The sequence below is a fragment of the Natator depressus genome, chromosome 4, assembly GCF_965152275.1.
Source record: "Natator depressus isolate rNatDep1 chromosome 4, rNatDep2.hap1, whole genome shotgun sequence".
In the NCBI taxonomy this organism is placed as follows: domain Eukaryota; kingdom Metazoa; phylum Chordata; order Testudines; family Cheloniidae; genus Natator; species Natator depressus.
This window is the reverse complement of record NC_134237.1, coordinates 16,840,597-16,864,728: the sequence shown is the minus strand read 5'-3', so window position 1 is coordinate 16,864,728 and position 24,132 is coordinate 16,840,597. Positions and strand designations below refer to the sequence as shown.

Below are 24,132 nucleotides of genomic sequence, written 5' to 3'. Positions count from 1 at the left end.
GATTGTTTGTCTGAAAATCACCCTTATATAGCTAGGAGCTGAGCTGTCTTGGAAATCTGGCCTCTAATGCCACAGGATTCCAAAGTGTTGAAGAGTCTGTATAAGCAGGGCCGTACCAAATTCATGGTCCATTTCGGTAAATTTCATTGTCATAGCATTTTAAAAATCATGAATTTCAGAGTTACAGATATTTAAATCTTAAATTTTATGGTGTTGTCACAAATCAGGATTACGGATTTAAAAATATAAACATGTAAAGCTCTTAAGTCAGCATTTCTCAAACTGGGGATCCCGACCTAAAAGGGGGTGGCAAGGCTATTGTGTGTGGGGGGGTCATGATATTACTACCCTTTCTTTTGTGGGCAGCCAGAGAGGGCAGCGGCAGGGCAGCCAGAGAGCCAGCTGGGCAGCCAGAGAGCAGCGGCTGCTGGCCGGGAGCCCAGCTCTGAAGGCAGAGCAGCTGCCAGCAGCAGTGCAGAAGTGAAGGTGGCATAGTATGGTATTGCCACCCTTACTTCTCTGTTGCTGGTGGCAGTGGCATAGAAAGGTGCTACGATTTGTAAAAGTTTTAACAAGACCAATGAATGGGCACACTTTTGCACACATTGAAATTAATAAAATAAATTTAAAATATTGCCCCCGATGCTGCAACGGCCTGGAACTCTCAGAGCTCTTAAACAAGGCAAATGAGTTATGCTGAGATCAGCTTAGGCAAAAAGTGCTGGCATGCTAAGCCATACAAAGAGAGAGAGCACCTACTGTGGCAGATTATTGGATGGAAATTGAGGTGCTAAATAAAACGATCTGCATTTGTAATGCAGTAAGTCACTGTATAATACAGTGTTTCAAGTACCTTTCGTTGAGAGCTTAGTCAAAGGTATATTACTCACAGTTGTGCAGTAGTACTAGGATTTCAGGTAAGTGCTGTTCGGAAAGATCAAACGCTATCCCCACACATGATACTGTCATCCTCAGTTGAAAAATTTAAGTGGGTCGTGTATCCCTGCAAAAACACTTACACACCCCTTACATTAAGCTACTGCTTGCATAGGCATGTATGTAAGCAGTTACCTGGTTTTTGTCCATGAGATGCCTATTTGCATGCACTAATGTGTTTTTGTGTACACAAAAGGACATAACTGTGCCTACACAGTCTGGAGGCTCCTTGGAAAACATGATGCTGTCTGTGTCCAGTTACCTTTTCCTCACAGGCTACTCCAATAACTGCTTTGGTTTTTAACCTGCCCTGGAACACAGACCGAAGTGGCATCTCTGGAAAGTCTGAAAAGGAAGCACATTGTGTGTCTGTGGGCTTCACTCCCCCAATCATCACCGCATTGCCCCAGCTGCTTATTTAGGGCTTGATCCTGCACCATTAAAGGCAGTATGAGGTAGGAGTTGTGGGAGCAGTCCCCATCTCAACTTTCAAATGTCCCAATGGACTGTATATAAGGCCAGTAGCAGAATTTAGATTCATTGTCACTTAGGTGACTGAGGGGACTTGAGTTGTTTAGCCTCTTAAATGACAGGGAAATCCCAGGATAAGTAATAACACTCACTCTGAATGCGAGAGGGTATAAGAAGGCCCAAAAGGTAAGGTTTGGCTTTCCGTTCATAAAACATAAGAACGTACGAACATATGAATGGCCATACGGGGTCAGACCAAAGGTCCAGAGGTCTAACAGGTAATGATCACTAAACTAAACTAAATCCTGACCAGCCATATTATATCAAAATCCACTGAATTCTCTCCATCGAAACTGCAGAAGTGAAGAATTACTACACTTATGCATGATGCTAGGGAAAAAATAAATGATTATTTGTTATTAATATTAATCAGTTTGTGTATAGCCGTAATAGTCTTGTGTTCATATGTAAAGAGATTAATGAGAATTAAACTGTTTCTTCCAAATATCTGTTGTCAACCAGATGTTCTAGGATGTGCAAATTACTGTACTGCATAGATAAAGAGATATTGGCCCAAAGTGCCTTGTTGCTGAAATGTTTGGTTGTCAGTAATGGGACAACAGAGCCTGTGTGGAGAGAATTTGTTGATGCGATGACAAGTCAAGTCATTTCATGCAGTTGAGAGCAGTAGAGTCATATCATTACAATTGTGATTTAGACTAATTCACAAATGAGATTGATAATAGTTTGCTCCAGGATGTTTCTTGGCATACAAATGCTACAGCTCCTCCCTCACACTTCGTTACACTCTAAAATTTAACAATCCATAATTCAATACAATCCTTCTCTGATCAGATTAGTTAATTAAAATGCCTGAGGCCTGATCATCCGCTGATCATTTAAACAAGCTCCTCTCCACTGATGCTCCTGCTGTTTTTTGTTTGTAGGGGAAGCTGGAGCTAGCAAAATAATAGTTAATAAATTGTACTGTTTCCTGCCAATTCCTAACTACTGGGCTTGATGCTGCAAAATCTGGTAGCACGGATTGTATATAAATGTTCTTCTAACCTTCAAAAACTGTTATGGAAGGGGTTTGTTTTTACATCAAGCTTTCCATGCACATAATTATGTAATTGCTTTGGATGCATGGATAACCTTGCAGTTTGCTCTAGAAACATTCACTGATCCATTCCCCCAGTATCAATCAGCTCTATCAGAAAAGCCAGACACTCTCCGGTTTTGCTTTCCTCTGAAATATTCATAGGCAGGAATATTTACCACCCACTGGTATAAACAAACCTGTAAGTCTGAACAAAAGTCAGGATTGCTTTTCTCAGCGAAGGGATGGAAAAATCTTGGATGGTAATTGTCCTAAATATAAAGGGAAGGGTAAACACCTTTAAAATCCCTCCTGGCCAAAGGAAAAACCCTTTCACCTGTAAAGGGTTAAGAAGCTAGGATAACCTCACTGGCACCTGACCAAAATGACCAATGAGGAGACAAGATACTTTCAAAAGCTGGAGGGGGGAGAAACAAAGGCTCTCTCTGTCTGTGTGATGCTTTTGCCAGGGACAGAACAGGAATGGAGTCTTAGAACTTAGTAAGTAATCTAGCTAGATATGCGTTAGATTCTGTTTTCTTTAAATGGCTGAGAAAATAAGCTGTGCTGAATGGAATGTAGATTCCTGTTTTTGTGTATTTTTGTAACTTAAGGTTTTGCCTAGAGGGATTCTCTATGTTTTGAATCTGATTACCCTGTAAGGTAGTTACCATCCTGATTTTACAGAGGTGATTCTTTTACTTTTTCTTCTATTAAAATTCTTCTTTTAAGAACCTGATTGTTTTTTCATTGTTCTTAAGATCCAAGGGTTTGGATCTGTGTTCACCTATGCAAATTGGTGAGGATTTTTATCAAGCCTTCCCCAGGAAAGGGTGTGTAGGGTTTGGGAAGGATTTGGGGGGGGGGAAGACGTTTCCAAGCGGGCTCTTTCCCGGTTATATATCTGTTAGACGCTTGGTGGTGGCAGCAATAAAGTCCAAGGGAAAAAGAAAAATAGTTTGTACCTTGGGGAAGTTTTATCCTAAGCTGGTAAAAATAAGCTTAGGGGGTTTTCATGCAGGTCCCCACATCTGTACCTTAGAGTTCAGAATGGGGAAGGAACCTTGACAGTAATATTGATAGAGCATTTTATCTCCTCTGAGTCTGTTAGTGTATGTTTACAATAGACGCCCTAAGGAGTGGATTATTAAGTACTATTATTTGCATGACAGCAAGGCCCCCATCTGAGAGTAGGACCTCATTATGCTGGGTGCTGTATGAACACACAATGAGAGACGGACAGACATTGAACTGAAGGGCTTATAGACAAAAGACAGGAAGGGACACAGAGACAGGAAGTGACTTGTCTAAGGCCATAGAGCAGGCCAATGGCAGAAGCAAGAATGCAACTCAGGTCTCTTTACTCCTAGCCCAGTGCCATATCCACAGGGTCACACTGCCTCATGATAAGGTGTAGAAAAGTGTTTCCTCTGTTCATCTATGTCCTTAGGCCAGGCCCATCATTGTGGTGTCTGAGCACCTCCGAATGGTGTGGTTTGAAGGGATAGAGGAGGCACATAGTGTTATTAGCTGTCTAGTCACAGATTCAGCACTTAGCCGGACAAAACACAGTATGATTGTCTACTTTTGAAGCCATACACTGCAGGCTTGAAAACTTTACTTGTGGGAGACCCCAAAAGGCTTTTAATGAGCTTCAGTGCACCTGGATTTCACACTACTCGCTAGGCATTCCCCCTGTTTAATTATAGCGCAGCTGTATAGAGCTTAAAATGTAATAAAAACGGGTTAGTGAAAACTGTACATAATGGTCCTTGATTTCCCTCTAGGCTTTGAAATCTTTGTTAGTTACCTGCCTGCAGGCCTGGAGTTTCTTTGCCAAGTCTTCCCTTACTTATCCACAAGTCCCCCTCTGACATTTCAGGGTGTTATCCAGACCAGTGAGGGGCTGTGTCATCGCCTGCCCTATAACCTGGGGTGCCCTTCAATGCTTTGCTGCTGTAACTCCCAACCTGAATCACCCACAAACAGCCAATAGTATGCAGATGCCCAAGTGTCTGTGTATAACTGCAGGCGGCCAGCCACACTCTGGTCTCACTCTGGCTCTGGCCAGCCTGGGTTACTACTGCAAGGTGACCCCAAGGCACTCCCAGTCTTGGATTCTCCCCTCCCCCCCGCACACCCCAAATGTATGTTCCGTACTGTCCAGCCCTCTCCTGGACCATCCAGAGATATTAAGTCCATTGTCCCTCTAAGAGAACAATACATGAAAACTTGTCACCTTAAATGGAGTTACCCAGACAATGTAACTTTAACCCCCTGGACTGGATTAAATAATAAAACAAGTTTATTAACAAAAGATTATAAGATTCTGATTACAAATAATGAGGCATAAAAGTCAGAAATGGTTACAAGAAAAAAAAGATAAAATGCTTCCTCGTGCCTAACTTAACAAACTATATTTGATTCAAGGTAGAGTTCTTACCACAGCTTCCAGCAGCATAACTGACCAAAACCTTCAGGTCAGGACCCCTCCCACAAAGTCCAACAGCTGTTTCTTTTGTCGTCTTAGACGCAAAGAGGGAGATGGACATGGCGAGAGATACTTTGGGGTGTTTGCCCCTCACTTTTGTAGTTCAGCCCTCCTCATAAAGTTCCATCCAGCTGAGCAGACGGAGACCTGGAGTCTAGAGAGGAAAGATGCATCATGCTGTTTTCTTTCACCTGTATGTGCTGAGATGCAGATTTGCTTTATTTTGTTTCTTTTCTCTCTCACTGTCTGAGGACTCTGTTTACAGGTTATATTAGGTAACCACACATCCCTTTGTTTAAGACCTGCTTGATCAGTGGTGCTTTAATATGTGCTAGGTGAGTTTGAACATGTGCCTTTAGCATTTTACAGGGGGGATTTCATAACTTTACACACAGTGCTGCTACGTACATTTTAATTATTGACAGTGCAGTATTAGTTTTTAAATCCCTCACCAGGCACATTTGATACAAAGATGATTACAGTAGTGTGCAGGGTGTGAATACAGTGCTGCATTTGGTCACACCCCAGTGCATAATTTCTAAAGGAGTTCTTTATGAAGTGCAAGCCCCTTGTGTTGTGGAGGTCAGCATGGTTACAAGGCAGACATTTGTGGGCAAGTAACATGAGAGAGTGAGCCCCGTGCATGATGCCAATAAACAGGGAGGAAAGCAGAGTAAAGGAGATCTTAGAAATGGGAGCTAATATTGTCTGTTCAGGCAGAGTAAATAATTTCAGCTTTGATCTCAATACATTCATGTATGGTGACAGAAGAGGAGACTTCTGCATGACTATGTACAATGCCAGCTGCCCTCTTGGCCTAAAGAACAGAATCTAACCCTATTGTTAAATGTTTGTTAATGAAATTCTTTCCTTTCCACACTCCTCATCTCCTAGGAATACGGAGATAGCAGCAGCTTCAAAGATTTTTGTCACTTAACCGTCTCTCCTCATATTATAATTATTAGTGTTGTTGGAGGAACTGATCACTTCTGTATATTAACCCAGACAGTCAATACATTTAGGGCCCAGTTGGGCTAGAGTATCAAATGGGGAATGGAAACTGTGGGCCAGATTCTTAGCCAATGTAAAATGTCTTAACTCCATGTATTTCAATGGAGCTATGTTGATTTACCCCAGCTGAGAATCTGGCCATGGAAGTTTAAATTTATGACGTTTTAGTGGGTTTTTTTTCCTTTGGGGCAGGGGTGATGTGGATGGAAGGAGAAGATATTTTGTGAAAAACAAATTGTTCCATTCTGAAATATGCAAAATGGAAACAAAGATGTGGGTTTGTTTTGGGTTTTTTTGGTGAAATTATTTAAGCTCTAGTTTAAACCACCTATGGGATGTGTGCACTCTGTCAGTTTTACTCACTTGGCTCTGAAAGCCTGGAACATGTAGGTTGAGAATGCTGCTTGCAATCTTGTCAACCCCAAGCATTCAAAAATCATAAATCTGACCTCCAAGATCAGGAGATTAAAAATAAAAGGGATTCTTCTTATATCTTTTGGTTTCTGAACCTTCAGGGTGTACTTGGGTCTGCTTTCAAGTTTTTCTCCACAAAAATAGAGCTAGAATTTTCCTTAAAAAGAAAAAAGCAGAGATTCTCACCTAATCATGTGCTTCCTGTGGATGGGTCTTAAAGAAAAACATAAAAATATTGTGAGATTCAGGATAAAACTACAAGTTGGCAAGTCAACTGACTTTTTGAAAAATGAGAGGATAATTCTGCTTCCTGGTCTGATGTTAAAGTGGTGTATGAAAAACAAACTGGAAGCTGTAGCATTGTTCATCTGCAGAGACTTCCATGGCATCAGTTCTCAAGTAGTGCGGTGCTTTCGCATTCTGCCAGTGATACTGGTGTCTTTGCTGAGATGCAAGGATGAGAGGAGCTAATTAAAAAAAAACAAATTGTAGATTTCCTCCCCCTTTCTTTAAGAATGAGCCTGCTTACTAGACCCTAGTGCATCTCTTCTACTGCCTCCAATTCAACGGTGTGCACTCCCACCATGAAATGGGAGGGGATGAGAAATGGCTGATCCAGCCAAGGTCATATTCTGCTGAAGTAGTACAATTGCCCTAAACAAATGAGAACTCTTAGGCAATAATACTTGAACACCATAATAAATGTAAGAAACAAATTATATTTTTCTCCCTCCATGTCTCTTCTGTGGCTCCAGTTCTGCAGAAACATATGCACATGCTTGATTTTAAGTCTATGAGCACTTAATGAGACTATGTCCCATGGAACTACTCTCTAAAAAGCTAAGCATGTGCATAACAGTTAGCAGAATCTGGGCCTTTTGTCTGCTGTATGGGGTGGGGGCGGAAGCCAGCAGTGGAAACAAACAAGCTGCCATTGAAATGCTCATGAATTAACACAGCAAGACAGGATAATAGTTACAATGTGTCATAAGAGTAAATAAATACCTGAAAATGCACATTTAGACCATCGTTTAAATGTGTGCTGTTTATTCCATCATAATAGCTCTTGTGGAATCATTTCTGTTGGGTAAGCAGCATGTACACTATTTTTAAACAGTATTATTTGCTTAATAGAATAAAACAATACAGCTCTGAAGGGTGCCGGTGTCAGCTGTTATCCAGGGGTGGTTTTATTTTACAGTACATATTTTTGCATTAGTTTAGTCTCAGTCTAGATCAACAGCCCTGTTGTTTGCCGCCCCACAGGACTGACGCTGCCGCACCAATTCCGCACACTCCACTGTTAGGGACAGCACAGTTTACTTTCCATCCTTGCGTAGGACCAGGCACAGCTGGCTCTCACACAGGTGCAGTTAATGTTATAGGGAAGCAGCAGTACAAGGAGTGCAAATCACAAAGGTCAGTCACAGTTGCAGTCTGTGAGCTCAGGAACTTCTCCCTGCACGCTCCCTAGGGGGTATTCAGTGTCCTTAAAAAGAGGTGGGGAGGAGGCAGGGCCACCCATGGAGGAGCTGTAAGCAGGGAGCTGTATGCTCCTCCCCTTATAGGTGTGTAGTACCTGGCAAGCTCCCACTGTGCACTGGGGCTCTCCAGGAGCATTCCACCTCTCCGGCACGGAGTGCTGCTATGCCTTTTTGAGTCCTCAGTGACCGGCCTCTCTGTTAAGACTCAGCCGCTTGTTACTATGGTGGCAGTTTTGGTGATGTGGCCATATTCCCTGGCAAGTAGACAGAACCCACCAAACTTTCCTTTCACATACACCACTAAACAATCTTCCAGTAATATCAGCCTCTTTTCTTGACCCAGCTAGGGTGGATTTGAACCAGCGGCCTAGAGGTATGAACAACTTTATGTTCTAATACTCCAAAATTGCTTTAATGTTTGACAACATTTCTTCTATCCTTATCTTCTCTGCTGAAACATACATTGGATTTGTCCAGTAGTCCTGGATGGTGGAAAACATGTAGGCTCCTCTCATGAAGATAGGGAGCGCAGAGATTCGCTTGTGCATATTTTAGCCAAGCATGAAAATAAAAGTTGTGGTTTTGTGCAGCCTTTGAGCGCTTTGTGCACTGGTTGAGGTTAGAGATGACTGAAGTGTGTCCAAGGGCTTTTAAAGGGCACTGACTGTTAAACATCTGGGAGGCATACAAGGTTTCATGATAGTAATCGAGTACAGAAACCTCTTACTAACTGTTCTTTGAGGTTTGAATGGGAGCCCAGCAGGTTACGATGGCAAATTTCCTCTGTAAAGTAGCCTGAAGTGGTTTATATGGGAGGCATTCCGAGAGGAGATGCTGAATGAGTATTAAACTGTCTGATCCCAGAATGGCAGCAGATTCCCCCCTCCCCCCAACACACACACACGTATAAATAATCTATGCTCTAGTACGCATTATTTGAATCAGATATGTTTGGACCATTTTCTTATTTTGATAATCCTTCAAAATCCACAGGGGTTCCCAGAACACATTGTCCATCTAACACATAAAGGTCAGGCACTTAAAAGGAACGTAAAGGCTCTCCTAATTCCAATTCAGCAGATCAGGGAGGTTTTTATGAATGACATTTAGCCTCAGCAAAGTGGTTTTCTTCTAGAGGCTGTCTTCTGCTCTCTCCCAATGTTCCCATAAATATTCAGTACAATCATATCATTCATAAATTTCCTTAGGCCTGATTTCAATCCTACTGAAGTCAATGGAAAGAGCTCCCATTGACTTCAGTGGGCTGTGGATCCCCATTGTATGGGATAACAAAAGATGGCAGTGCAGCCAAGTAAATAATCTGCATTTACAATATCCCCCAGAGCCAACCAGAAAGATGGCAAAGTTGAGTGAGAGAGGGCCTTTGGATGTGTATTTGTGGAGTGGGCTCACAGAACATTGTTATTCCAGCCCTTAAACCGGTGCCAGACTGTTAATGTCTTAATGCTTATTCAAGTGTCAGGGACTGCTGGCAGATGTCAGAGTAAATGGGAGGCTGTCAATAAGGAAATGACTTACCATTCACAGGATGATTGCTGCAGTCTGTCAGGTAGCATTTGAGAGGATGTCAGGCTGAAAGGGGGGGAAAAAAGAAGAGGGTGGTTATAAATGTTGTTTTGCTTTTTTAATCTTTGGGGGAGGGGGGGAGAGCCTCCAGCAATGGCAACCATAAATCAATAGCTAAACAGAAACAAGGATCCCAACGCCCAGCCTTGGAGCCTTGCTAAAGACTTTTTTATCTGAAGACATATGGCATTGAAATCATCATGTGAGCCATCTGCAGCATCCACAGAAGCAGGAATACCACTGGTGCAAAAACCACCCCACATCCAGCAGGCATCAAATTTCCCCTGTATATAAAAAACAGAAAAGATCCTAAATGGGAAGCTTTGTTCATAGAATGTTTTTAAAGATCATTTTAATTGCACAAAGTTTCTCTTCTGCTGGATGATCTGCCTTGTAGTGGGTGCTGTGTGGGGTTCTCTGCTCAGTGTCCTCGTCTGATTCCCTTCGTTTGACCCTTTGACCACACTCCTGTCCCTATTATTTCATTAGTTGTCCCCCGGAATTACTTGGTTTCCAGGTCCTGTGGATCCCCCTCTTAGGCTGAGGGGGGGATCCTTTAGCAGTTCCTGGATCTAAGAATAACACCTAGTACACACTGTTCTAGTGGCCAGAGCAGGGGACTGCTAGGCAGGACTCCTGGATTCTACTCTTGACTCTAAACACTCATTTGTGTTTGACCTTAGGCAAATCACTTTACCCCTGTATACCTTAATTTCTGCATCTATAAAATGGGTTTCAGAAAACTTACGTGGCTGGCTCACAGGTGTTGTGAGGCTTACTTAGTGTTCATACAGCTCTTTTGGGATGCTTATGTGAAAGGCTCTATGAAGTGCAGTCTTTTATTATCTCACTCAAGAAGGTTTGTTCATATTTAGGGCACAGACAAATGGAAGGACATAAGGAATGTAAAAACTGCCAAGGAAAAGGCTGCTTAGACAGCTCCTCCTTTTCAGTTTATCTCGGTCCGATACTTTTATCTGCCCTTTCTCCCCATAAAGATGTCAGATCTAGTGAAAATGCATTTGTTCCACTGTATTTGCTTTGATAGGCTCAAACCTGCAAAATATTTCTGAAAAATTCGATCATGGTAAAGTTATGTGCTGAATGCCCCAAATGGAAAGGGATGGAGGGGAATTTACCACATAAAAAGGGGCCAAATTCTGATCTAAAAGAATATTTAGATAAGTAAGATATATTCGCATCAGCAGTCCTGATGAAATTCATCTTAGGGTATTTCAGGAACTAGCTGAAGCAATCTTGGAACCATTAGCAATTACCTTTGAGAACTCATGGAGAACGGGTGAGGTCCCACAGGACTGGAGAATGATACTATGTTTGCCTATCTTCAGAAAGAGGAACAAAGAGGACCTGGAGAGTTATACACCAGTCAGCCTGTCTTACATACCTGGAAGGATACTGGGACCAATTATTAAACTATTTGTAAGCACCTAGAGAATAATGAGATAAGTAAAAGCCAACATGGATATGTCAAGAACAAATCATGGCAAACCAACATAATTTCCTTCTTGACAGGGTTACTGGCCTGGTGGAAATAATAGATGTGAGATATCTTGAATTTTAGTGAGGCTTTTGACACAGTCCCACATGACATTCTCATAGCAAATTAAGGGCACTTGGTCTAGATTAAATTCCTATAAGGTGGGTGCACAACTGATTGAAAAACCATCCTCAAAGTGTAGTTATCAGTGGTTCATTATTAAACCGGGAGAACATAACTAATAGGATCCTGCAGGGGTCAGTCCTGGGTCTAGTACTGTTCAATATTTTCATTAATTAATTGGATAACGGAGAGGAGAGGATACTTTTAAAATTTGCAGATGACACCAAGCTGGGAGGCATTGTAAGCACTTTGGAGGACAGGATTAGAATTCATAACAACTTTGACAAACTGGAGAACTGGTCTGAAATCACCAAGATGAAATTCAACAAAGACAAGTGCAAAATAATATACTTAGGAAGGAAAAATCAAATGCCCAGCTAAAACATGGGGAATAACTGCCTAGGCAATAGTAGTGCTGAAAAGGATCTGGGGTTATAATGGAACACAAATTGAGCCAACAATGTGATGCAGTTGCAAAAAAGGCTAATATCATTCTGTGGTATATTAATAAGAGTGTCATTTGTAAGACATCGGAGGTAACTGTCCCAGTCTACTCAGCTACCATCTCTCATGGAAGGTGGAGTAATTAAGCCGACGGGAGAGCTCTTTCCTGTTGGTTTAGTGCGTGTTCACCAGACGCGTTACAGCAGCACAGCTGCATCGCTTCTAGTGTAGATGGAGCTATAGGCCTTGTCTACACTGGCAAGTTTCTGCATAGTAAAGCAGCTTTCTGTGTTGTAACTCCTGAGGTGTACACACTGCCAAGCCACTAAGTGTGCAGAAACTGCACAGTTGCAGCGCTCTAAAAAAACCACCCCGACAAGAGGCGTAGAGCTTTCTGCGCCAGGGCTACAGCGCCACGGTGTCCGTATAGACACCCTGGTCGATTACAGCGCTGCGATTGGCCTCCGGGAGGTATCCCACAATGCCTGTTCTCACCTCTCTGGCCATCGGTTTGAACTCTCCTGGCCTGTCCTCAGGTGACCAACTGTGAACCCCACCCCTTAAATTCCTTGGGAATTTTGAAAGTCCCCTTCCTGTTTGCTTGGTGATGCATGCAGTGGTCTCAGTGCATCTTTCCAGGGGACCATGCCTGCTTCACGCACCAGGCAATCCCCCGCTTGGAGCAATGCTGAGCTGCTGGACCTCATCAGCATTTGGGGAGAGGAGGCTGTCCAGTCCCAGCTGCGCTCCAGCCTTAGGAATTATGGTACCTACGGACAGATTTCACGATGCATGACAGAAACAGGCCATGACCGGGACACGCTGCGGTGCAGGCTCAAAGTGAAGGAGCTGCGGAACGCCGATCACAAGGCACGGGAGGCAAAGTGCCGCTCTGGTGCTGCGCCCACGAGATGCCGGTTCGACAAAGAGCTGGATGCAATATTCGGTGGCGACCCCACCTCCACTGCAAAGGCCACTGTGGATACTTTGGTGGCTCGCGTGCCAGTTGAGAGTGGACCAAGCCAAGAGGAGGAATGAGGAAGGGGAGGGGGACCTAAAGGAAGAGGACAACTCGGAGGTCAGAAATGCATGCAGCCAGGAGCTCTTCTCTACCCCAGAGGAGGCTAGCCAGTCACAGCTGTCAGAGCTTAGCAAAGCACAAACAGGAGAGGAAGCCCCTGGTAAGTGGATCTGATTTTGAGAATCGCTGAAGCGACTTGTTGGAGACAGGAGGGTTGCAGAAAGCAGGCTTGAGTCTGTGTGATGCGCGTACCACCACATACCTTGTCTGAGTGGCAGAACAGGTTGATTGACTCCCTCACTTCATGGGAATCTGCCTCAGAGATCTCCACGAAACTCTCACGGAGATACTGGGCAATCCGCTGCTGCAGGTTCTTTGGCAGAGCTGCTTTGTTTCTTGCCTCATTAAGGGTAATTTTCCCATTCCACTCTGCCGTCATGGGGCTGGTGAGGGAGGAGGGGAGGGAACATAGGGCCAGGGCAGAAGCTGCAATCTTGGGGAAGACCCTCCCTCGATTCCCTGCTCACCCTCGGAGTGAGATATCTTCCATAATGAATACAGCCTGTGGAAAATGTGGGGACATTAATAATTATAACCACACCCCTACAGTGCTGGCTCTCCCCAAGAGCCACATGCCCAGTGTACAGTATGGTCCTGGAATAGTGATTTCACCTGCCCCTGCGATTACTCATGATTTTGGGGGTCTTTTGGCTCGTGTGTGCTTGCCTGGGGTCATCCACTTAGTGATAGGTATGTGAATAGTGGCTGTGTTTCAAATAACTGAATCAGTGGTCTGTGTGTTGCAAACAATACTGCTTCTGTAAAATGTTGCATTTTGGCTTCACAGATATGACCTTGGGAGCCCAGCCTCCCTCTTTGTTATCACCAGCTGAATGGCTGTGCAGAATTAGAAAGCAGCCAAGAAGAACTAAGGAGGTCTTTCTGCGTGATGTCATGATGCACTGAGTGGTTGAAAAACAAGAATCAAAGGAGTGGTGGGACAGCGAGAAGAGGGACCGCAAGGAGAACGCGGCGCGCCAGAATGAAGCCATGGAGCGGCTCTTAAATGTTTTGGAGCTCCAAGTGGACACGCTCCAGGCACTACTAGCACTGCAAACTGAGCAGCTTCGTGCCCACCCTCCCATGCAGACCCCAGACACTGCCAGCACTCTCCTGTCAACCCCCTGGCTCCAGTCTGTACCCACTGCATTCCACTCCTCCCCCGTCAGAGCCCAGCACTGTGGACTCCCAGTACCCACTGCACTCAACACCCGTCCCTCTGCAGTTTAGCCTTGCTGAAGTTCAGTACCTGCTGCACTGCACTCCAAAAGAGAAGGTTGGATATGATACCTGGACATATACATCTTTAACCGTCCTGGGACCCCACCTCCCCCTGGGAACTTCCCTTCCCCCATCCCCCTCTGCCCCCGTGCTGATGTGGTTTTTTTGTTTGTCTCTCTCCTCTGGTGGTTGTTTTTTAATAAAAGAATTGTGTTGGTTTGAAAGCACTCTTTAATCTATCAATTGAAAGCAAACAGAGCCCTGCAAAGCAGCAGGCAATTTTCTTAAACCTTCACCGTGCATCGTCTGCACCAATCACCATCACCTCCTAGCATTACAAGCACTGCACTCCCGAGCACAGCAACAGATATTAGTGGCTTTCAGCTTCAAATTGCTGCCTCAAGGCATCCCTGATCCTTATGGTCCCGCGCTGCACCCCTCTAATAGCCCTGGTCTCTGGCTGTTCAAATTCAGCCTCCAGGCGCTGAGCCTCAGTGGGCCAGCCCTGAGTGAAGCTTTCACCCTTCCCTTCACAAATATTGTGGAGTGTACAGCACATGGCTATAAGCATAGGAATATTGTCATTGGCCAGGTCCAGCCTCCCATATGGCAGTGCCAGGAGGCCTTTAAACAGCCAAAAGCACACTCAACAGTTATTCTGCACTTGCTCAGCCTGTTGTTGAACTGCTCCTTGCTGCTGTCAAGGTGACCCATGTATGGCTTCTTAAGCCACGGCATTAAGGGGTAGGTGGGGTCTCCCAGCATCACAATGGGCATTTCAACTTCCCCTATGGTGGTCTTCTCGTCCGGGAAGGAAGTCCCTGCTTGTGTCTTCCTGAACAGGCCAGTGTTCCGAAACATGCATGCGTCATGCCCCTTTCCGGGCCAATCTGCGTTAATGTCCGTGAAACGCTCCTGGTGATCCACAAGCACCTGGAGAACCATAGAGAAATATCCCTTCTGATTAATGTACTCAGTGGCTAGGTGATCTTGTGCGAGAATTGGAATAAGAGTACCATCTGTTGCCCCTCCACAGTTAGGGAAGCCCATTTGTTCAAAGCCATCCACAATGCATTCACGTTGCCCAGAGTCACGGTCTTTCGGAGCAGGATGCGATTAATGGCCAAAGGTCGACGTTCCCACTCCAAACTGGTTAGCGACTGATCGGTAGCCGTCTGGAGTAGCCAGTTTCCACAGTGCAATCGCCACGCGCTTCTCCAACGGCAGGGCAGCTCTCATTCTCGTATCCTTGCACCGCAGGGCTGGGGCGAGCTCATCACACAGTCCCATGAAAGTGGCTTTCCTCATCCAAAAGTTCTGTAGCCACTGCTCATCATCCCAGGCGTGCATGACGATGTGATCCCACCACTCAGTGCTTGTTTCCCGAGGCCAAAAGCGGTGTTCCACTTTGGTCAGCACCTCCGTGAATGCCACAAGCAATCTCGTGTCGTAGCTACTATGCATGGCGAGATCAGTGTTGAACTCCTCTTGCCTTAGTAGTTTAAGGAATAACTCCACTGCCACTCATGACGTGTTAGTGAGAGCAAGCAGAATATAGGTTCACAGTGCGGGATCCATTCCTGGAGACCGAAGAGGCAGAGTGCGCAGTACACAAACTGTTGAAAGATGGCACCAAATGCAGATGGAAGCACAGGGATTGCTGGGATGTGAAGCAATGCATCATGGGGCATTGGGACTGGACCCAGGATGCCCCGCGACCCCCTCCGCCTTCTCACAACTGTTAGCGGCAGAAGAGGAAGAGGTACTCTATGGGATAACTGCCCAGAGTGCACCGCTCTGAATACCGCTGCAAGTGCCGCAAGGGTGAACACACTATTGCGCAGGCATCTGACAGTGTGAACACACAACAGTGGTTTCCCTTCAGCGCTCTCTGAGCGGTGCTGTACCTGCTGGTGCTGTAACTCTGCCAGTGTAGACATACCCTAGTCCGGTCTCAGCATAGAGGGGATGGACTTGTTCACCTCTCAGAGTCCCTTCCAGCCTTACTTTTCTGTATTCTATGATCAGTAGCCAGGTCTGATGAAGCACTGGTTGTCATCTTCATACTGAAGACACCACAGCCCATTTCACCTAATGGTTCTCTACTACTAGCCTCATGTACACATATAACAGGAGAGGCAACAGAATGGAACTCTGTAATACCTCACATGAGCGATCACCCAGAACTACTCTCTGAGTCATCTTGGAGAAAGAAAGAAAGAAAGAAAGAAACTAGTCAAGGAATATTGTCTATCCCCTCAACATCCACAGCCATTTCAACCTCTTTGTGGTCAATGCTATCAAAGACGACAGAGCTAAAAGAAGAATCTTCATTTGTCTCCAGAAGGTCATCACCACCTAACAAAACCACAGCAGTACTATAGTGAGTTTGGATCTAAAATCAAACTGGCCTGGGTCCTGAAAGTATTGCCTGGGCTGCTTTGACACAACCTTCTGTATAACCTCAGCAGTATTGCCTAGTGGATAGAGCACTGGACTGGGACACCTGGGTTCTATTCTGGCTCTGCCACTGGCCTGCTGGGTGACCTTGGGAAGTCATTTCACCGCTCTGTGCCTCTGTTTCCCCATCTGTAAAATGGGCATAGTGATGCTCACTTCCTCTGTAAAGTGCTTTGAGATCTACTGATGAAGAGCTAGATATTATTATTATTAATATTTTATTTTATTACTCCTTTATAAAGTCTTCAGCGAATTTAGTTGCCAATTGCTAACAAGTCTCTCCTGAGCATGTGCAAATTGAGATTTTTCAGAGCCTTATACTTGGCCAAATTTGGACAGTTTTTCATGGGAATGGCAAAAAGCATAGCCCTGACCTCCCTCCCCATGCCACACCTCCTGTGCCAAATTTCAAGTCTCTGCCCAAGCCATGGTGGCAATAGAGCTTCTCAATGAGAAGGTTGTAAGAAATTTTTTTGCAAAGGCAAAACAACATATTTTTCCCAGCAGGAGAGTGGGGTGGGGGGAGGTATTTTTTCATGCTCTGTGTGTATAAAAAGATCTTCTACACTTTTCACAGTATGCATCCGATGAAGTGAGCTGTAGCTCACGAAAGCTCATGCTCAAATAAATTGGTTAGTCTCTAAGGTGCCACAAGTACTCCTTTTCTTTTTGCGAATACAGACTAACACGGCTGTTACTCTGAACCCAGTATAGAAAATTTTACCCTAAACGGTAAAGTTTGGCAAAGTTATAAATAACTGAAAATGGGTTCTTACAGTGGGAAGCATTAGGCAACTTCAACTCTAGGCAGTGCATCAGCTCTGCCTATAATACGGTCTGGGGAAGGGGGGATGTACACACATATACTTAATATCCACGCACACATGCAGCTAGACTATTGTTCCAATTCAGCAAAACATTTAATACATGCTTGAGTCTATCCCTGTTCAACAAAGCATTTAATCATGGGCTTAATTTCAAACTTGGAATTAAGCATGTTTAAAGATTTGCTGCATTGGGGACCATATTCTAAAAATCTGCAGTCTACCTATTTCTGAACTCTGAAAAAAATTTGGGGCCCTGATCCTGGAAACACGGGCATGCTTAACTTCATTCATGTGAATATCTCACTGAATTCAATGGGTTTACTTGTGTGTGTGTAAACTAAGCATGTGTATAAGTGTTTGCAGGATTAGGGCCTTAGTCTGGATTTTGGGTCATATTTATTTTCTAAACCTGTGTACTTCACCCGATCCCTATGAGCTGTACTCTTCTTTGGATGTGGGATTCTATCAAATGCCTTTTAAAATCCCAGATATATATTGTGCATTGTTAATATGCCATCTGTACGGTGAGTTAGGTACTACTTTTCATTTATTCTGACCTATCCCTATTTGAAGCCATGGGTTCATTTTGGCAAGCCTTAAGGGCTCTTAAATTACCAATAGTCTGTTTTTCATGCGATCCTAGTTAGATTCTGTTTAAATAAACACAGGACTTAAATGAAACCTGATGTCTTCCCCCTTTATATAGTGAAATGCTATAAACCACAGAGTTGGGATTTGTGTTTGTTCAACTGTGACTGAAAAAAATATATTAACCAGCATCAACTGCTCCCTCTCAGCCATTCCTTCCTTCCTTCCATCTGCAGTGGTTCCTTTGGATGAATAGCATCCACCATTTGGGTACTAGCTGATCATGCAGAGGGATTAGTTCGCATTAGTCTAAAAAAAGAACCCTCAATCCTCTCAACTCTTGAATGGAAATAGAAGGATGTGTCTTCATGAGGTTAAGATTTTTAAAAACTGGGAACCTAAATTTAAGCTGCTAAATCCATGTGTAGATTTCAATGAAACTTGCATGTACTTAAACACTTTGTGGAATCTGGGTCTCAGTACCTAAACATAGATTTAGGAGCTTAACTTTAGGCACTTGGTTTGGAAAATCTTGGTCTAAAAATGTATCACCACCACTGTTGAGATTAACCAAACTACAGAAAATAATAACTAACCTAGAGAGAAATATTGTTTGTTTGTTTGCTTGTTTGTTTGAGCAGGGATATTGTGGATTCTACAGTTCTTTTGATTAGGCTTAAATTGACTTAAGATAAACCAAAATAGGCCATGCATAACTTGAAACTTGGGTGTCTACATAGGAGTTTGCAACAATTTAACTTGATCAGATTAAAAATGCATTTAAATTAAACGGTTTCATCTCTCTTGTGTGGACACCATTATACTAAGCAGTGTAGCCTAATAACTTTGTCTGGCAGAACATTGTCTTCAAATAATAGGAGTAAAATTGGAAATCAGTCCCCACACTGCACCTCAATGAAGCACTAACTTCAAAGCCTAATTAAGGATAACATCACTTGGGACTTTTCAACCAAATATGGGCCCATGCCAGACTATTTGATTACTCCTCCTTCCTGCTGCGAAGCCTAATGCTAACTAGATGGGTACAGTGCTAAAACAGGATAAAGGCTAGGGAGGGCACAGGGAATGTGTACAGAGCTGGTGCATGTTTATGTGGAGAGAGTTAGAGGAATAAAATACACAGGCTTTCTACTAAATAAAGGGGAGGGGAGAGGACTAGCAATATCACACCACTAAGGCCAAGTCAACATTTAAACTGCTAGGTGCGAGAATCCCCTCACCCTTAAAATGCAGCCAACTTTGGGATGTAGCACAGCAACCAGGGGGACAACTAATGAAAAGCAGTTTTGAACAAGGACGGTGGAGGAGCAGAAGGAAAATGGTGGCAACTACCTCAAACTAATCAGCTTAATTGATCCCAGTCTGTTGTATAATATTCCTTTATGCATTTATAGAGCTTTATCAGGCCTCCCCTCAATCAATTTTTATTATCATGATTGCCATTGTTTTATAAATGGGAAGAATAAATAAGTAAATTGAATGAACAATCCAGACATGACCTGCTTTTGAAACCTTGACTGTTTCCTAAACCTCCCTGTGATATATACTCTCCTCTGAACTCTTGTCAGATTGTCACGAACTGAATGCACTACTCCAAAGGAGGCCTAAGCAATGCCATACAGAGCAGAGGAATTACCTCACCTATTTAACATGTGATATTCCAGTTAATACATCCCAGTATGATGTAACGCTTGCCTCTTTTGCACTGGTGAGTTAGACGCAATCTATCATTCACTATAATCTCCAGGTCCTCTTTTGTGGCAGTGCTCTCTGCCAGTATTACTCCATTCTAACTTTGTACTTTTGATTATTCTTCCCAGTGTAAACCATTTGATGTTTATTCCTTCAGTCCTGATTTTCATTTTATGGCTTTCAGTTCCTTTCTCTAATTTATGAAAGTCACCTGTGTATCCTCCAAGGTGTCTGCAATGTGTTATTATTTATTATTTACGTGACAGTAGCACTCAGATTAGGATTGGAACTGTTATGCCAGGTGCTCTTTAAACACAGTTGTAGGCATACTCCTTGCCTGGAAGACCTTAAAATCTAAAGCCCCAGTCTTATGAAGCAGTTCTGTGTGGGCAGATCCCCGTGCCTGCATGGAGCCCCTTTGAAGTCAATAGGGTTCCACGCAGATGTCTGCAGTGTTGACTTGTGCCTGAGGCTAAAGTCTATACTGCAGACTGCTGGCATAGCTATGTCAGTCAGCGGTGTGAAGAAATGTGATTCCCTAACTGATGTAGCTGAGCCAACAGACATCCCTAGCGTAGATGCAGCTATACAGGCAAAGCAGCACTACTACCCGTGCAGCTTCTTGCTTGTGAGGGCTAGTTTTACTATACCACTACAAAAGTAGCTTTTCCAGTATACCTGCATCCGCACTAGGAGTGCTTTTGCTGGTACAGTATATCAGTATTCCTAGTAAAGCCATGGTCTAAGAAAACAAGTGATATAAGGGGGAAAGAGGAAGGAAACAGCAAAATGTATACAATTTTTATGTACAAATATATATAAAAATTCCCCTAAGTCTAGAAAAAGAAATATAAATCCTCCTTCTTTTGCTGGCAGATTTCCTATAGGTGTTACAGCAAAAGTGGGACTTATGGAAAGATTTAAAGGAGTAAAAGAAAACGTGTGTGAAACTTCAGTAAGGAAAGTTAGTTCCTAGGTAGCCTACATGGGATCTTTTGGAAAACTGGGACCTGCCTACAAACATCAGTGGACAGGGCCAAAATCCATTGGTAGCCAGGGGAAGTTGTGTAGCATCATGTTTCTACATATGGTTGTGAGATTGGAAAGAGGGCCAAGACATGTATTTACTCTATGAACTTTGATAGGAATTTTTATTAAATCATTTGAGAAATATGTAAGGTAATTAAAGATGATATTGCACAGAGTTAAGATTGCACGAAAGGGCAACGTTAAAGTTTCCACAGCAATTTTCTGGATGCACAGTGCATTTATTATCAGTAAGGTCACAGTCACTCAGTAATGTCCTGATTCTGAAAGGGGAGCTGTGCCGGGTGAAAGGTCTGCATGTTTGGAGCCCATTGCTGAATCATGTCTACACTAGTGAGCGTACAGCAGCACAGCTGTACCGAAGCAGCTGTACTGCTGTAAGATCGCTTGTGCAGCCGCTTTATGCCGACGGGAGAGAGCTCTCTCGTCGACATAATAAAACCACCTACCGCCAACATAGCACTATCCACAGCTGCACTTTTGTCAGTGAAACGTATGTCGGTCAGAGGGCTGGTTTTTTTCACACCCCTGACCAATAAAAGTTTTACCGACAAAAGTGCTGGTGTCGACATAGCCTTAGTGTTTGCAGGATCTGGGCCAGCAATGCCCCTGCCCCAGGGTTTTCAAATTAAGGTCCTAATCCTGCAAAGACTTAATCATATGCCTACCTTTATGAACTGTGATTAGTCCCACTGAAGTCATGTGTAAAGTTAACCTTGAAGTTACCTTAAGTCTTTGTGGGATTGGAGGCCATGGTCTTGTCAACAGTGGGAATTGTTACTGGTATAACCACCTGTATGGGAAGTTATTCTGGCCTGACACTGGCTCTTTCTTTGTTGTTGATTTTAGTCCCCTTCCCAAGCGAGATAAAGGCCACCTAATCAAGGCACTCCTCCCCCAATAAGAATGACTACAGAGGGCATAATATTATATAACACTACTGGTTTAAAATCAGGTCATGTCGCAGGTCCCCCCAAATAATTTTCCCATGTGCACACAGGTGCCGTAACAATTTGTCAGGGGAGGGGGTGCTCAGAGCTCTTGAACCAAACTGTAAACCCTGTACATGATGGTAACCACTGCAAGCCAGGGGTGCCTCTCCCCAACCCGCCGGGTTCTAGCACCTGGGTGTAGACAAGCCTGCGGCAGGGAACAAACAGCAGGGCCAGGGAGATGGAGATGCAGTTGCAGGGGGCTTGTGGGCGGGGGGAGGGGGGCGGAGGACACTCCCACACTTACACCCCGGCTGCCCTGACGCGCCCAAAGCTGCAGCCGGGCAAACCCCACACCTTGCTCCCGGAGAGGCACCGTTTCCCAGCGAGGGCAGGGGGCGCTGCGCCCGGGCCAGGGCCCGGCCCAGCGCCGGCCGGGGGCGGAGGGAAGGGGAGGAGCGGCAGCGGCTCCGGAGGCAGCACAAGGAGGAAGGCGAGGAGGGAGTGAGAGTGCGCCGCGGCTGCTGCGGAGACCTGAAGCCTGGCAGGGAGCCCGTCCCGCGCGGTGGCTCCAGGAGGCAGGGGCAGCGGCAGCAGCGGAGGGTGGGTGAGTTCCCTGCGGGGGTGCGCGCAGCGAGCGCGGGGAGAGCCCGGCCGGGGCAGCCCCGCGGCTCTGGGAAGAGGCGACGCCGGGCCGCTTGCGGGGAGTTTCCAGCCACCGTCCGGCGGCTGCTGCCGCTCCCCGGGGCTAGGGGCTCGCGGCAGCCGCGCTCTGTGAGGAGCCCGGGGCGGGGGGGTTGGGGAGACTTCGGTGAGAGACAAGTGTTGCTGGCTCGCTGTGAGGGGGGGGGTTTACTCTGCCCCTCGGATTGCGGGTCCCCTCCCGGGTCCCCCAATCTGCATCCTCCCCTTGTTTGTAGTGACCATCATCTGAGATGCCTTCCCCGTGGTGCCTTCCCCCATGATCCGGGGATGCCTTTTCAGAACCGAGAGCAGAGGCGGCCAATTGTTATTGTAGGACCGTGCCGAACTAAGAGGGCGGGAGCGTGAGATGTGCGTTTATGGGCTTCTGTTTTTCTCTCCAGCGGGACGATGATGGGACAAAACCTCAGATCGATGTACTAGAGGACGCGCCGGCGAGCTTAAGTGGAGGGTGTAATTGCTGTTAAATGCCTTGAGCTTCGAGTGTTTTTCTTGTCTGTTTTGTCTACCTGGGCGTTGTTTTGGTTCCCTCCTTGAATCCAAGGAGTCAGCAGCACCGTGCCGTGACTGCATTGTGTGTGTGTGTGTGTGTGTGTGTGTGTGTGTATCTAAATATAGTGCCGGGTGAGGTGCGGGTCTGCCAGGCTAAGGATGAGACAATATCTCCGCAGAGTTCACAAGGGGAAGGGTGAGGAATCTTGGGGATCTGAAAAGTCAGCCTCGGGTATGAATGAATGATTCATTTCATCCTACAGAAAACTAGGGGCATATGACCGCGTGTAGTGATCGTGGCTTTTAAACAATATTTTGGATGCGTAGTGAGGCGGCCCGAGTGGGTGGAATATGTATTTTGCTTAAACAGCGAATACTTTTCTCAGTAATATGCGAGGAGATTGTAATATAAACATATCCTCAATAGTTTCATTTCACTTGAGCTGTGTTTCAAAAGTACAGTTGTAAGTAAATCTGTGTCATTTTTAAAGGATGGATAGCATAAGGTGCAGACTTGTGCTGCATAAACCTCACTTGAAGAGACTCCCCGTAAAATCTTGGCATAAGATAAACAGGCTAAGTGTATTGGACAATTTATAGGACATCCAAGTGGCCAGTAACCCATGCTGGGAAACCCTTACTAATACCTAATGCACATAAGAAAGATCTAACCCTTATTTCTGCCTCTGAACAATTTTGGACTTTGATACCAAGTTTGCTCCATTGGCACTAGGACTGATGGTTGAGGTGGTGGGGATGTCTTCTTAAATAAGTATGGCTGAAACAATCAGTTGTGGGTTTTTAACTCTTGGTGACAGATGGAAGGGAGTGCTGGTTTATTAGGGAGCATCTATTAGCACATTTTATTACTAGCTCCCTGTCAGTTGCTTTTTTTGGTTATGATAAATGCCTGTATAGTTTCATGCTTTAGCAGTCCCTTTCCACTGAGCTTTTTGAAGCCGTTATATGAATTCCAGGCACATGGTGTCAGACTGTCACAGTGCACCTCTGCCCCCAGCTTGTTTCGGTAGCGGCTGGCTTTCCATGTTCCAGCAGTTACACCACTGGGAACTTAGTCAACATTTGCACCTGTGACTGTGGCACTTAGACTGAGATGTCATCATAAAATACAGAAAGATGTTACTGAAAGGGGCAGATCTGGTCTACACTGTAACTTTTGATGATGGCTAAACTATGTGTTCCGCATGGATCGTCTTGCAGTGACGATATTACAGCGCATGTGTTAACCATGTAGCCAAACTATGCTACAGCACTGCAAGCATCTAATGTTCTAACTCCCAATATGGTGGTAGCTACAGGATAGATGGGACTTTTTATGTTTATCTTTGCATAACTGGATATTTTAATATGCAAGTTACATCTGTGATAAGCTGTAACAAAGCCAAACTTTTAAAACGGTTTAGTGTAGGACTGGTACTCTCCACAATCCTAGGTGTTTCTGCTTAAAATGATCAGCTGTGAAATAGCTCAGTAGTGTTTAAGTCATCATT

General features: G+C 44.7%; 1 protein-coding gene across 3 annotated transcripts in view; it reads left to right on the top strand.

The window, feature by feature from the left end:
* The window catches only part of RASGEF1B (RasGEF domain family member 1B), a 328,835-nt gene that overhangs the window by 268,497 nt on the left and 36,206 nt on the right, over positions 1-24,132 (top strand). Inside the window, exon 1 of one of the 3 annotated variants that reach the window (XM_074950474.1) lies at positions 21,886-22,030. The exons of 1 other annotated variant lie outside the window; for it this stretch is intronic. The gene's annotated coding sequence lies outside the window, so the exon portion shown is untranslated. Of the gene's footprint in view, positions 1-21,885; positions 22,035-24,132 lie in introns of those variants that run through there. One more of the 3 variants, XM_074950473.1, reaches the window with a different exon arrangement.